The following is a 12,029-nucleotide window of genomic DNA, read 5'->3' on the forward strand; positions in this document are numbered from 1 at the left end:
ACATTAAGGAAAATGTAAATAGTGGGAGAGACATTTCATGTTCATGAATTGGAAGACTCAGTATTGCAAAGATGGCAATTTTACCCAGGCTGATCTACAAATTCAATGTAATTCTGATCATAATTTCAGTAGGCTTTTTGGGTAGAAATTGAGAAGCAGATCCTAAAATTTAGGTTGAAATACAAAATATTTATAATAGCTAAAACGATTTTGAAAGGGAAGAGCAAAGTTGGTGGACTTTCACTTCTAAATTTCAAAACTTATTATAGCTACAGTAATAAAGACAAAATGCTATTACTACAAAGATAGATCAATGGAACAGAACTGAGAGTCCAGAAATAAATCCTTACCTTTATAGTAATTTTTTTTTTTTTTTACAAAGATGCAAGGCAATTGATTGGAGAACCATTCTACATTGTTCAACAACTAGTGGTGAGACAATTAGATACTCACCTCATGCCATACAGAAAAATCAACAATGGATTGCAGGCTTAATGTAACAGCTAAAACAATAAAACTTTAGAAGAACACAGAGAAGAAAATTGTTGAGATACTGAGTTAGTCAAATATATCTTAGATACGCTATCAAAAGCATGGTTCATAAAAGAAAACCATTAATTAGACTTCATCAAAATTCAAAACTTTTGCAGTTTAAAAAACACCATTAAAAACATGAAAAGTTAAGCAACAGGTTGGGAGAAAGTATTTGTAAAACACATATCTGTTCAAGGATTGCACTCAGAATTAACAAAAACTCTTACAAATCATTAAAAAGATGACAAACACTCCAATCAAAAAGAGGCAAAAGAACCGAACAGATATTTTATCAAATAAAATATGCAAATGGCTAAATAGCACATGAAATGTTGCCCTACATCATTCGTCATCAGCAAAATGCAAATCCAAGTGTGAGATACCATTTCGCATTTACTAGAATGGACATAATAGGATAGACAATAACAAACGTTGGCAAGGATATGGAGAAATGAGAACCCTTGTATATTGTTGGTTGGAATGTAAAATAGTGGAGTCACTTGGAAAAGCAGTTTGGCAGTTTCTCAAAACCTAAACCTAAAACTGCCATATGACTCGGCAATTCCATTCCTAGGTATCTATCTAAGAGAAATGAAAACATGTCTACACAAAAACTTGCATGAGAGTATTCCTAGTAGCATTATGTATGATAGCCAAAACTGTAAACAACCTAAATGCCCATCAACTGAGACATGCATGGATAGACAAATCCAAGCATATCTATACAGTGGAATTCTAATCAGCAATCAAAAGGAAACAAACTGCTGACACATGCTACATCATGAACAGACTTCAAAAATGTGCTAAATGAAAGAAGTGATACACAAGAGACCACCTACTGCATGATTCCATTTATATGAAATGTCCAGGGGAGCTGAACATAATTTATAGAGACAGAAGTAGATTACTAATTGTTTGGGGCTGTGGATGGCAATAGGGATTAAATGTAAATGGGCATCAGGGATCTTACTGCAGGGATGAAAATGTTCTAAAACTAATTGATGTTGATGGTTGCACCATTTGGTAAAGTTACTAAAAATTATTGTACACTTGAAATTGGTGATTTTTAAAATTGCAGTAGAATATGCATAGCATAACTTTGCCATTTTAACAGTTTTGGGTACACAGTTCAGTGGCATGAAGTACATTTATGTTACTACATGATCCACCTCCAGAACTTTCTCCATCTTTCCAAACAGAATCTCTACCCATTACACAATAACTCTACATCCCCTCCTTCCCCCAGCTCCTGACAACCACCATTCTGCTTTCTCTGAATTTGACTGCCCTAGATACTTCATTTAAGTGAAATCATGCAATATATGTTATTTTGTGCCTAGCTTATTTCACTTAGTGTAATGTCTTCAAGATTCATCCAAGTTGTACCACGTATCAGAATTTCATTCTATGCGTGTGTGTTTTATTGTGGTAAAATATTCACATAAGCTAAAATTTAACATTTTAACCATATTTTAATGTAGTTTTGTGGCATTAAGTACATTCATGTTGTTGTACAACCATCACTACCGCCCATCTCCATAATGTTTTCATCTTCCCCAACAGAAATTCTGTACCTATTAAACACTAACTCCCCGATCCCCTCTTCCCCTAGCCCTTGGCAGCCACCATTCTATTTTCTGTCTCTCATGAATTTTGCTACTCTTAGTGCCTCATATAAATGGAATCATGCGAAATATGTCCTTTTGTATCTGACTTATTTCACTTAGCTTACTATCTTCGAGGTTCTTCCATATTGTAGCATTTGTCAAAATTTCCTTCCTTTGTAAGGCTGAAATATTTCATTGCATATATATGTAACACACTTTGTTTACCCATTCATTCCCTGATGGACATTTGAGTTGTTTCCACATTTTAGCTATTGTGAATAATGCTGCTATGAATATTGGTGTATAAATATCTTGATATTGGTGAATTCTATGATATGTAAAGTATACCTCAATATAGTTATTTTAAAATAAAACATCAATTTAAAAAATTAAATTGTCAATAAATGGTAGATGTCTTTATTATTATTAATAACTTCAAGAATGGTAAATTTGATCAATGAAGTAGGTTTTAAAAAATCAAGTTAATTTATTAACTTAAGCTAATTAAATTAAGTTAGCTAAATAATTAGGTTAGTTTTCGAATCGATTACTTTACAAAAAATTACTATGTTTTAATTTTACTTGAAATTAGTAGAAGGAATTAAAATGAAATGAAGTTGGTGAACTTTAGATGTTTATTCACAACAGAGATACTCATTGCTAATCTCTCTCAAGGCAAAAGAAGTTATGAGGAAACATTGAGGTTGGCTTGGAACACATGGTTTTTCTATTTAGATTCATGTTTCTTGATGGTCAGTTTAATCCCCAGGTTGACAACTGTTTCATAAAAATCAGAGGACATTTCTGATGTTTAAACAAACACAGCATCCAAATTTTTAGATTGAAAACAAGAAAAAAGTTCAAAAATTTAGCAAACCTTTAGGATAAACTTCTAAGAGAAATTATTAGGGAATGGCTAGCTTATACATTTAACACTACAAAGAGGACAAACCACTTGTTAAAAAAGGAGGAGGAAATGACTGTAGTAAGTGTCTAAAACAAATCCAAGAGGTTACCTATCAATTCTCTGTATTAGTCAGTTTTCTTCTCCCTCTGAATGAATTGGTTCTTGCTTTGGAATGTATCTGCTCCAGCCTGAACTGCCTGAATTGTCTTACCCAGAGTTGTAGAGTCCACCCATTTATGTTCTGCTGTCTTCATTCACTGTATAAAAGAGTTATTTAAAACCTGAACATAGGGCAAAAAGTTGAGTGGCATGCTCTTTCAATGTCACACTGGAGAATTATTTAACAAGTCCACCCAAGGATCATTTAATTTTCTGGAAGAATGGATCTGTGTTTGACTTTGTTATTTAGATACTGTGAAGTTACATGTTAATTGTATTTTTCTTTCTGGTAAGAGAGAGAACTCCAAAGGTTATGATTTTATTAGCCTGCAGGACATTAACCAGTTTCATCTGTAACCTAGAAATCTAATTTTAACTGTTTTCATTTTGAAAATATTTTTTCCTGGTGGATTATATAAAGCCCTTTTCCTTGAGTGCTCTTGCAAGAATCAGCTTTCCCAGCTAATGGCTCCATCGTAAGCTAAGGAACTGAATACAACCTTTGACATGTGTCTATATTTGAACGAGTCATGATTTTAACATTTTATCAATTATACTTTGATATAGCTGATATACCTTCACTCATACTTTCTCCTCCTAGCTACTGTGCTTACTCTTTAGGTGCAGAAGAGCTACCTGGGGGCCTGTTTGAATACAGATTCTTCCCCCTTCCAGCTCCCACAATCAGAGTCTAATTCAGGGAGGTTGATGTGGGCCTTGGTGGTTGCATTTTAATAAGCTCCTCAGGAGATTCTGAAGCTGATGGTACTCAGACTAGACACCTTGAGAACATCGCCTGGTAAACTAGGTGCTGGTGATGATCTAAGGCCATATTGATTCACACTGTTCGGAGTGGATGGAGTTAGCTGAAGTTTAACCTTGAGGCCTGGGATGGGCTGGAATCCAACAATCCATTTGCATAAACTTCAATTTGGATGTGGTAGGTGATTTCAGGTGTTCACCCACTTATTGGCTGTATCAGAAAGCAGGTGGGGCTGGGAACCACCAGGAATCTGTATAAATAGGTTGAATCACATGACATTGCTGATATTTGACTTTTTAATTGACCTTAAAAAATATGAGTTTAATATGCCTTGATGTAATAACTCCTCAGCTGTTTCTAACTCGAAGCTGATTTGGCAGCTAACTCATCAATATGAGAATTGGGACAGAAGATTTCCAATATTTGTGGAAAGCGCTCTGTAATTTTCATCAGACTTAGAGCAAAAATTTAATAATCGTCTTCCTAGAAAAGTGCACCAAATGTAACCTTTTGCATACAATCTCAGGGGGATTTATGGACTCCTTAAAGGTCCAAGGACTCTTTTATAATTTTTTTTTTTTTTTTGAAGGCTGCATTGCCGAAGGCTGCATTCTTTAGAAAGAGTTTTGCTGCCACCTACTGCCACATGGTTCTTGAGCTGGGTTTGCTCTATTCTTGCCTTGTCAATGACCTCCAGTTTGGAGTTTTGTAGGAGCTATAAGCAGCTATCATATCACACCAACTGACAAGAGAAGTCCAATTCTAGGCTGAAATGGGCACCAAAAACCTGTTTATTTGTCATTCAAACACTGAATTATCGCAAATGTAAAAAAAATTTGTGCATACTATGCATTGTCTAGTCTATGCATACTCTTCAGCTTATAGCTGATTCTAAGAAGGCTTAAAATAAGAGTTGGAATAGAGTAACAGGGCTATCTGGTTTTGAGTCTAAGGGAGCTTATTTTACAACTCTGTCCTGTACCTAACTGATAACACTGCAAAATAATTGTTCTAGAAATGCAAATTATGTCTTATCCAGGAGGTTCTCTTGACTTTCTCCCTGCAGCTAGTTTTGGCTCCATTTGCATATTTATTTCAATATTCCTGGTCCATAAGAGTATCTTTTCTTTGGATTCTCCTTTGAATCAGTTATAACACGTGCCTGATTTCCTCAGAGTGAAATAAAATCCTTCACATGAGCTCATTTGGTATCTGTTTTGAGAGTCATTATACTTTTTTGAAAATTATTCTTTAACAAGGGCCAAAACTAGGTATCTTTGATTCCCATCTACGAGAGGTCTTCTAGCCTTTTCTTGAAAGTGCACCGTCTAATTCAGATGTTCAATATTGAAAGTAATTTTTTGAGATGTCCCAACCCTCTTTTCCCTTTTGCTCCCATTCAAACAGTTAAGACCCTATCTCATTGCCTCAGGGGAGGCAGGGCCTAAACTAACAAAATATAACAAAGGAGTTTGTAAATCTTTCTGGACTTCATTTTCCTAAAGCTCAAGTTCTTCCAAGAATTGAGAGAGGACCCAAATGTTGGGGGAAAAGCGAGGAGATTGTGTTTTCCTTCCACAAAACGACGAGATTACCTCAGACTGAGGGAAGGAGGGAGAGACAGGAGCAACAGGACCAGGCCCCGAGAGGTGAGGCTGCAGGGGCTGGATGGACTGGAGCCCAGACCACATGGAGCAAGACTGTGCTGGGAGGGCCCTGAAAATAGAGTCCTGGGAGGTGACCCCTGTGGACTAAAGATCCTTGACAGTGTTTGTGTGTGTGTGTGTGTGTGTGTGTGTGTGTGAACAAATTTGGCCTCTAACCTTCTGGGCAGTCTTGACTCAAGATGCAAGTTGCAGTCTTACAAACTCATTTGTGTCCTGAACTACATTTTAAAAGTGAAAAAAAGGGCAGAAAATATCAGAAAGCATAGAATGTGGTACAATCAAGTGTTTCATAAACATTTTGTTTCAGCTGAGTCAGTATTGCGTATTATTTTTCTTTCTATGATCAATCTATATAATTTTACTGCGGGTACTGAGCCAAAGGGAAAAAATTGCAAAACACTGACCCTAAAGGCATTTTAAAAAGTCAGATTTAACTTTATTAGCTCAGCTGTATTCAGGACACCTGAGCTTTCCTTTTCTTCTTTAACAATGGCTCCAAAGGAATACCACATTAGGGCTGAAATAAATTTTACTTTCAGGTTCCTACCTATTATAAAGGCAATGACTAGCTACTTAATTTTTTTTTTTTTTTCTGTAGAGGTGGGGTCTTGCTATATTGGGGTCTCAAACTCCTGGCCTCAAGTGATCCTCATGTCTGGGCCTCCTAAAGTGCTAAGCCACCACTATTACTTCAAAAACTTTTGCTGGGGCTTTGTCTACTTTACCTATTTAGCTTCAGATTAAGTGACCTGGGGGAAAAATGAAGCTAGGATCAAGACAGGCCAGACCTCCCTGGACAAGTGTCCCCCACCCCTAATATATTGAAAACAAAAATTAGTCTCTGCCAATCAGATTAGAGCAACAAGTGGGAAAGTGGGAAGGCCAGGAACAATTATTTTTCAGAATTTGGGAATCTATTTTTCAGTGTGGTTTCATAATTTAGCTTTCAGGAGTATAAGTTCTGTGACAACCAGACTTGCTTTTCTATGGAAATATGCAAAACCCTACCCAGGTGAAGCAAAAATTATTGTGCTTATTCATCATTCCCTGAAAAGGTTACAAGTGTCATGGTCCAAGTATTCTTGCCACTGCTGGCCCTGGTAAAACAGTTAATTTTAAAAATGTGACAACAGGGTAACAGACATGTACAGAATAGACTAGAAGATAGAAAAGTGTTGAGAAGTTAACAAAAAATAAGAAGTGGAATATTTTTTAAAAATGTGTTGCTTACTCTGGAATTAGTAACAGTATTTCACTTTTGGAATTTTAATTTACAAATTAAGGTGGCATTTATAAAGTAATTACATGTCTTACCAGCTTCTGTACTCCACTTAGGGAAGTTGAGTCTACTTTAGAAGAGAAAGGGGTTGACCCCATAGAAAGTTTCCTAAAGTGCTTTTAATAGCGCCATAATAGAGGCAGCTTTGCTTAAAAACCCATTCAGGGAGTTTGGTACCTAAGGAGAAGGCAGAGACAGCCACAGCCCTTTCTGCATTTATTTTTTGGGAATAAATTCATGTTATCTGGCTTCACACTTTCAATCTATCTGTTTTTCTCACTGGACCTAAAGGAGTTATGGAAGTTCCTCTCTCTTTAGGCCTAATTTTGTTTCGTAAAATAAAGTCTTAAAGGCCCCAGGGCAGAAACCACAGCCCACACCAAGGAGTAAAATGAATGCTCACTTACCATTTCCTGAAGGAGGAAGGACTAGTTATTTCAGGTGAAAACTAGTGCCTTAAATTGTTCTCTTCCAGTATAGGTACACAGTGCCCCAAATAGAGCAACTATGAAGCAAAAATCAAAGTATAGTTATTTCATTAAAAACCACCTGGGCCTGGTGTGGTGGCTCACACCTGTAATCCATGCACTTTGGGAGGCCGAGGTGGGTGGATCACAATGTCAGGAGACCAAGACCATCCTGGCTAACACGGTGAAACCCCATCTCTACTAAAAAAAAAAAAAAAAAAAAAAAATAGCTGGGCATGGTGCATGATGATGGGCACCTGTAGTCCCAGCTACTCGGGAGGCTGAGGCAGAATGGCGTGAACCCAGGAGGCGGAGCTTGCAGTGAGCCGAGATCACGCCACTGCACTCCAGCCTGGGTAACAGAGTGAGACTCTGTCTCAAAAACACACACACACACACACCCCTGGACTATCCCTTATATTTTATATTTTAATATATATATTTCATTTTAATGAAGAGTGCTTTCTTATAAATACCTCGGTGCAGTACATAGGGCTGGTAAGGAAGTAATAAGTGGGCAGGGGGTAAGTATGTCAGTCTGGCATGTTGTCTTCTAAATTAATATTCAAAAAGGTGGCATTCAAGGAACAGTTTTGGTCATACCTTGCAACCAGTACTGAGACATGACATGAAGTGAAAACTCCAGGTGCTTTTGTGAGATAAATGTGAATCCGCATTCATAACCTGGGTTTAGAAAGATCACACTCACCTACTTACTAAAATGGAGTCCTCCTTCAATCTTAAGTCAGCCTGGCAATTCAGTTGTACTGACCTGATGGAGGCCATCTGAGGTTTCACTGCCATTAGAAGCAGGGCTCGTTTTTTGCGTTCTGTGCATGCTGATGGTGCAGGGAGTGGTGGAAGACGTGCTGCCCCGAATCTGGATAATTTCTTTAATCCCTTCCTTCAATACAACCTGCTCTTAAAACTGAACACTGATTTTCATTCTTTTCATGATTAGTGTTTCCCCACCCTTATCTTTGCATTCACTCCCTCTCGTAAAGGACGTATTTTCAGAGTCCAGATGGATTAGGATAACTGCTTACAAATTCCATGGCAATAGCAAGTTCTGAAGAACAGCAGGCTTTGTGATAAGACCATTGGATGTGTTTCAGTTTTCAAAAGTCGGATTTCATTCCACAGCTTGTCATACAGTTTATAGAATTATGAGAAGCTCCCTGGATTCACAGTGCTTTTCTTAAAAGATCCACACATTAATGAATGTTACCCATTATTTAATATCTAAATATCAAATTCTAGTTTCCACTTTACAGGGAAAAGGACACGAAGACAAAACTGACTGGTTTTGTCAGTGAGGAGAAAATTTGTCTCAGCTGCTAATTTCGTGATCTATATGCTAAATTATACCTCTTCATCCCTCTGAGAACATAATTCTGGAAGCTTGTAGAAGCAAAATAGGCCCCACATTACATTCTCACCACAGAAATTAGATAACTTATCAAGTGCAAAAATAACACGAGAATATTCTGCACAATTTATCAAGGACCTTCAAATAAATCCATTACAAAACAAAAACAAAAACAAAACCAAAAACCCCTTCAGGCAAACAAAACAAAACAAAACAAACCAAAAAAACCCCTAAAATTCAGCATAACAAATTTACAAAGTTTAAAATTAGCTTAAAGTGAGGGCTACGTTCTAGTTACAAAGCAAATGTCCCAAGTCCCCCCAAAGAACTTAAGACAAATTGATTAAAGTTGTTCAATTATTTTAGAATGTTTTTAGAGACACCAAACTTGAAGTCTCATTAAAAGTAACATCTATCAAGTGATAAAGCAAATGTAACATAATATTCCTGCAGATTCTAGGTGGTATATGTTCACTATACAAGTCTTTCAACATTTCTGCGTTTGGGAAATTTCACAAAATGCTGAAGAAAAAAAGCAAAAAGAGTAATATCTACGCCTTACCATCTAAAATTTACATGACAACTAAGGTACCAGAAATTGGTTGGCTTCAACTGCTGCTTTCAATAAATGTTCATTATTACATATATGAGTGTGTGCGACGTGCCAGGCACTGTGGTAAGAAGAGGGGATTCAGCAGCAACCAGAACACATCCCCATTCCACAGAGTTTACCTTCTCCTAGGTCAACTCTTGCTTAGAACTATGGTCACTGCTGCTTGGGCGATTGTCCGATTGGGACCGCACCTGCCTTCAGAGCTGCAGAAATCAAGAGCAGAGAGAGGCACATGCCCCAACTTCCCCATCTTAAAGGCAGGGCTAGCGTCCTGCTGAGAAAGCACTCAGAGAGGAAAAGCAGCACCACCATCTCTCATTTCCTAAAATGTTTTTCCCACCTAGAATGATTTTTCAGGATTTTGTAACCCGCATTTCCTGTGGGGAAACAGCTTTAAAATATTACAGACACAAGTGACATTTAGTGAAACCACCAGGCATCTCCTTGCAAGTGTCTGTTTTTGACGGAAAGTGAAGGCTGTAATTGACTGTCACAGTCTGCCAAGATCCATCCAATTTGATTTCATCAGATCATCTTTCTGGATACTGGGAATTTGTAAGTGCCAAGTACACTCTACAGGCACAAGGATAGAAATGGAGAAACTAACTTACAGTCCGTCATGTCAATCTGGGAGTTTAGAAAAAGCACACTTCAAAATAAAAATATAAATGACTACTTATTGCTCCTTTTTCATTTCCTTAAGGCATTGCACTGCTTAGGTTCTAAGCAACCAGGCATCACAAACAGAATCTGATATTTTGGTTGTGTCTTGTGAGACAGTGTCACACTCTGTCACCCAGGCTGGAGTGCAGTGGCATGATCTTGGCTCACTGCAACCTCTGCTTCCTAGGTTCAAGCGATTCCTGTGCTTCAGCCTCCCAAGTAGCTGGGATAACAGGCATGCATCATGACACCCGGCTACTTTCTGTATTTTTACAGAGATGGGACTTCACCATTTTGGCCAGGCTGGTCTTGCACTCCTGGCCTCAAGCAATCTGCCAGCCTCCACCTCCTGAAGTGCTAGGATTACAGGTGTGAGCCACTGTGCCCAGCCTAATGGTATTTTATATAAAATAATGAGTAGACCTTGAAGCAAGCCCAGAGGAGAACAGTGTTAGTACATCCAAGCAATTGTTCCTCTGTAAAAAGAATGTATTCTAATTGTACACATAATTCATAAGCATGCTGTTAGTTTATCTAAGACTTACTGGTATAAAAACAGTAATGGAGAATTATACTGTGACCTGTATAATTTTACAAGGGTCACAAAAATTAATTGCTAGAGATAGTCCAATAGCTCTGTATTAGTTCATCATTAGGATAAAAAACACCTGCCTTCATTCTGTTTCATTTTTCTACTCTTTATCCCCAAAATAAAAGTTAAATCACGGCCGGGCGCGGTGGCTCAAGCCTGTAATCCCAGCACTTTGGGAGGCCGAGGCGGGTGGATCACAAGGTCAGGAGATCGAGACTATCCTGGCTAACATGGTGAAACCCTGTCTCTACTAAAAATACAAAAAACTAGCCGGGCGCGGTAGCGGGCGCCTGTAGTCCCAGCTACTTGGGAGGCTGAGGCAGGAGAATGGCGTGAACCCGGGGGGCGGAGCTTGCAGTGAGCCGAGATCGCGCCACTGCACTCCAGCCTGGGAGACACAGTGAGACCCCTCTCAAAAAAAAAAAAAAAAAAAAAAAAAGTTCAATCACATTGTAGTATACCAATAAACAATCCTTGCTGCCAATAGATAGTAACAAACTACCAAACTTCAAATCAACATTCAGACTTGTTTGCCAATAGCAAAATGTATGACATACAGCAAGTTTCATCCAGCATTGCGTTGGATGCTGGGCACGGTGGCTCATGCCTGTAATACCAACACTTCAGGAGGCTGAGGCGGGTGGATCATCTGAGGTCAGGAGTTCCAGACCAGCCTGGCCAATATGGTGAAACTCTGTCTCTACTAAAAATACAAAAACATTAGCTGGGCGTGATGGCAGGTGCCTGTAATCCCAGCTACTTGGGAGGCTGATGCAGAAGAATCTCTTGAAGCCGGGAGGCAGAGGTTGCAGCAAGCCGTGGTCGCGCCACTGCACTCCAGCCTGAGTGTCAGAGTGAGACTTTCTCAAAACAAACAAACAAACAAATGAAAAAAGCAAAAAAATCCCTTGGTTAGACATCTCCAGAAAAAGAGGAAACAATTTCTTTTTAATTTAGCAATGTCCCAGAATGATGCCAAAAGATAAGTATGTTAAAAGATGGTTAGTAACATACAACATAAAGCCCGAAGGCTTGTACACCCAACTGAGTGAAACTAGCATGTTTAAGAATGGAGTAGGAGACTGGGAAAATACAAGGAAGAAACCAACTTTCCAGGTTAAGGCTTAATTCTGATTGAAGTCAAAAGTTTTATTTGGAATGATAGCTTGACTCTTTTACTTTGTAGTCATGATGAATGACCAGCATAAAATAACTGGCTGGTTTATGACAAAATGCCAAATGTTGGGGGTTAAAATTGCTCATTTTATTTAAGATGTGACCCAGCCGACAGACACTAAATTAGAGGAAAGTATCAGTGTCAGCAAAGAATAAGTTAAAGACATTTTCTACTGGCAAAATACTTTAGTAAGTATTGTCAGTGTTCTGGTGCTTGGAACTTAATTTGAGAC

General features: G+C 38.2%; 1 protein-coding gene across 1 annotated transcript in view; it reads left to right on the forward strand.

Annotated features, from left to right (window-relative positions):
- The window catches only part of PRR5L (proline rich 5 like), a 246,468-nt gene that overhangs the window by 189,118 nt on the left and 45,321 nt on the right, over positions 1 to 12,029 (forward strand). The window lies entirely within an intron of this gene.

This window comes from Papio anubis, chromosome 12 (assembly GCF_008728515.1).
Source record: "Papio anubis isolate 15944 chromosome 12, Panubis1.0, whole genome shotgun sequence".
Classification (NCBI taxonomy): Eukaryota; Metazoa; Chordata; class Mammalia; order Primates; family Cercopithecidae; genus Papio; species Papio anubis.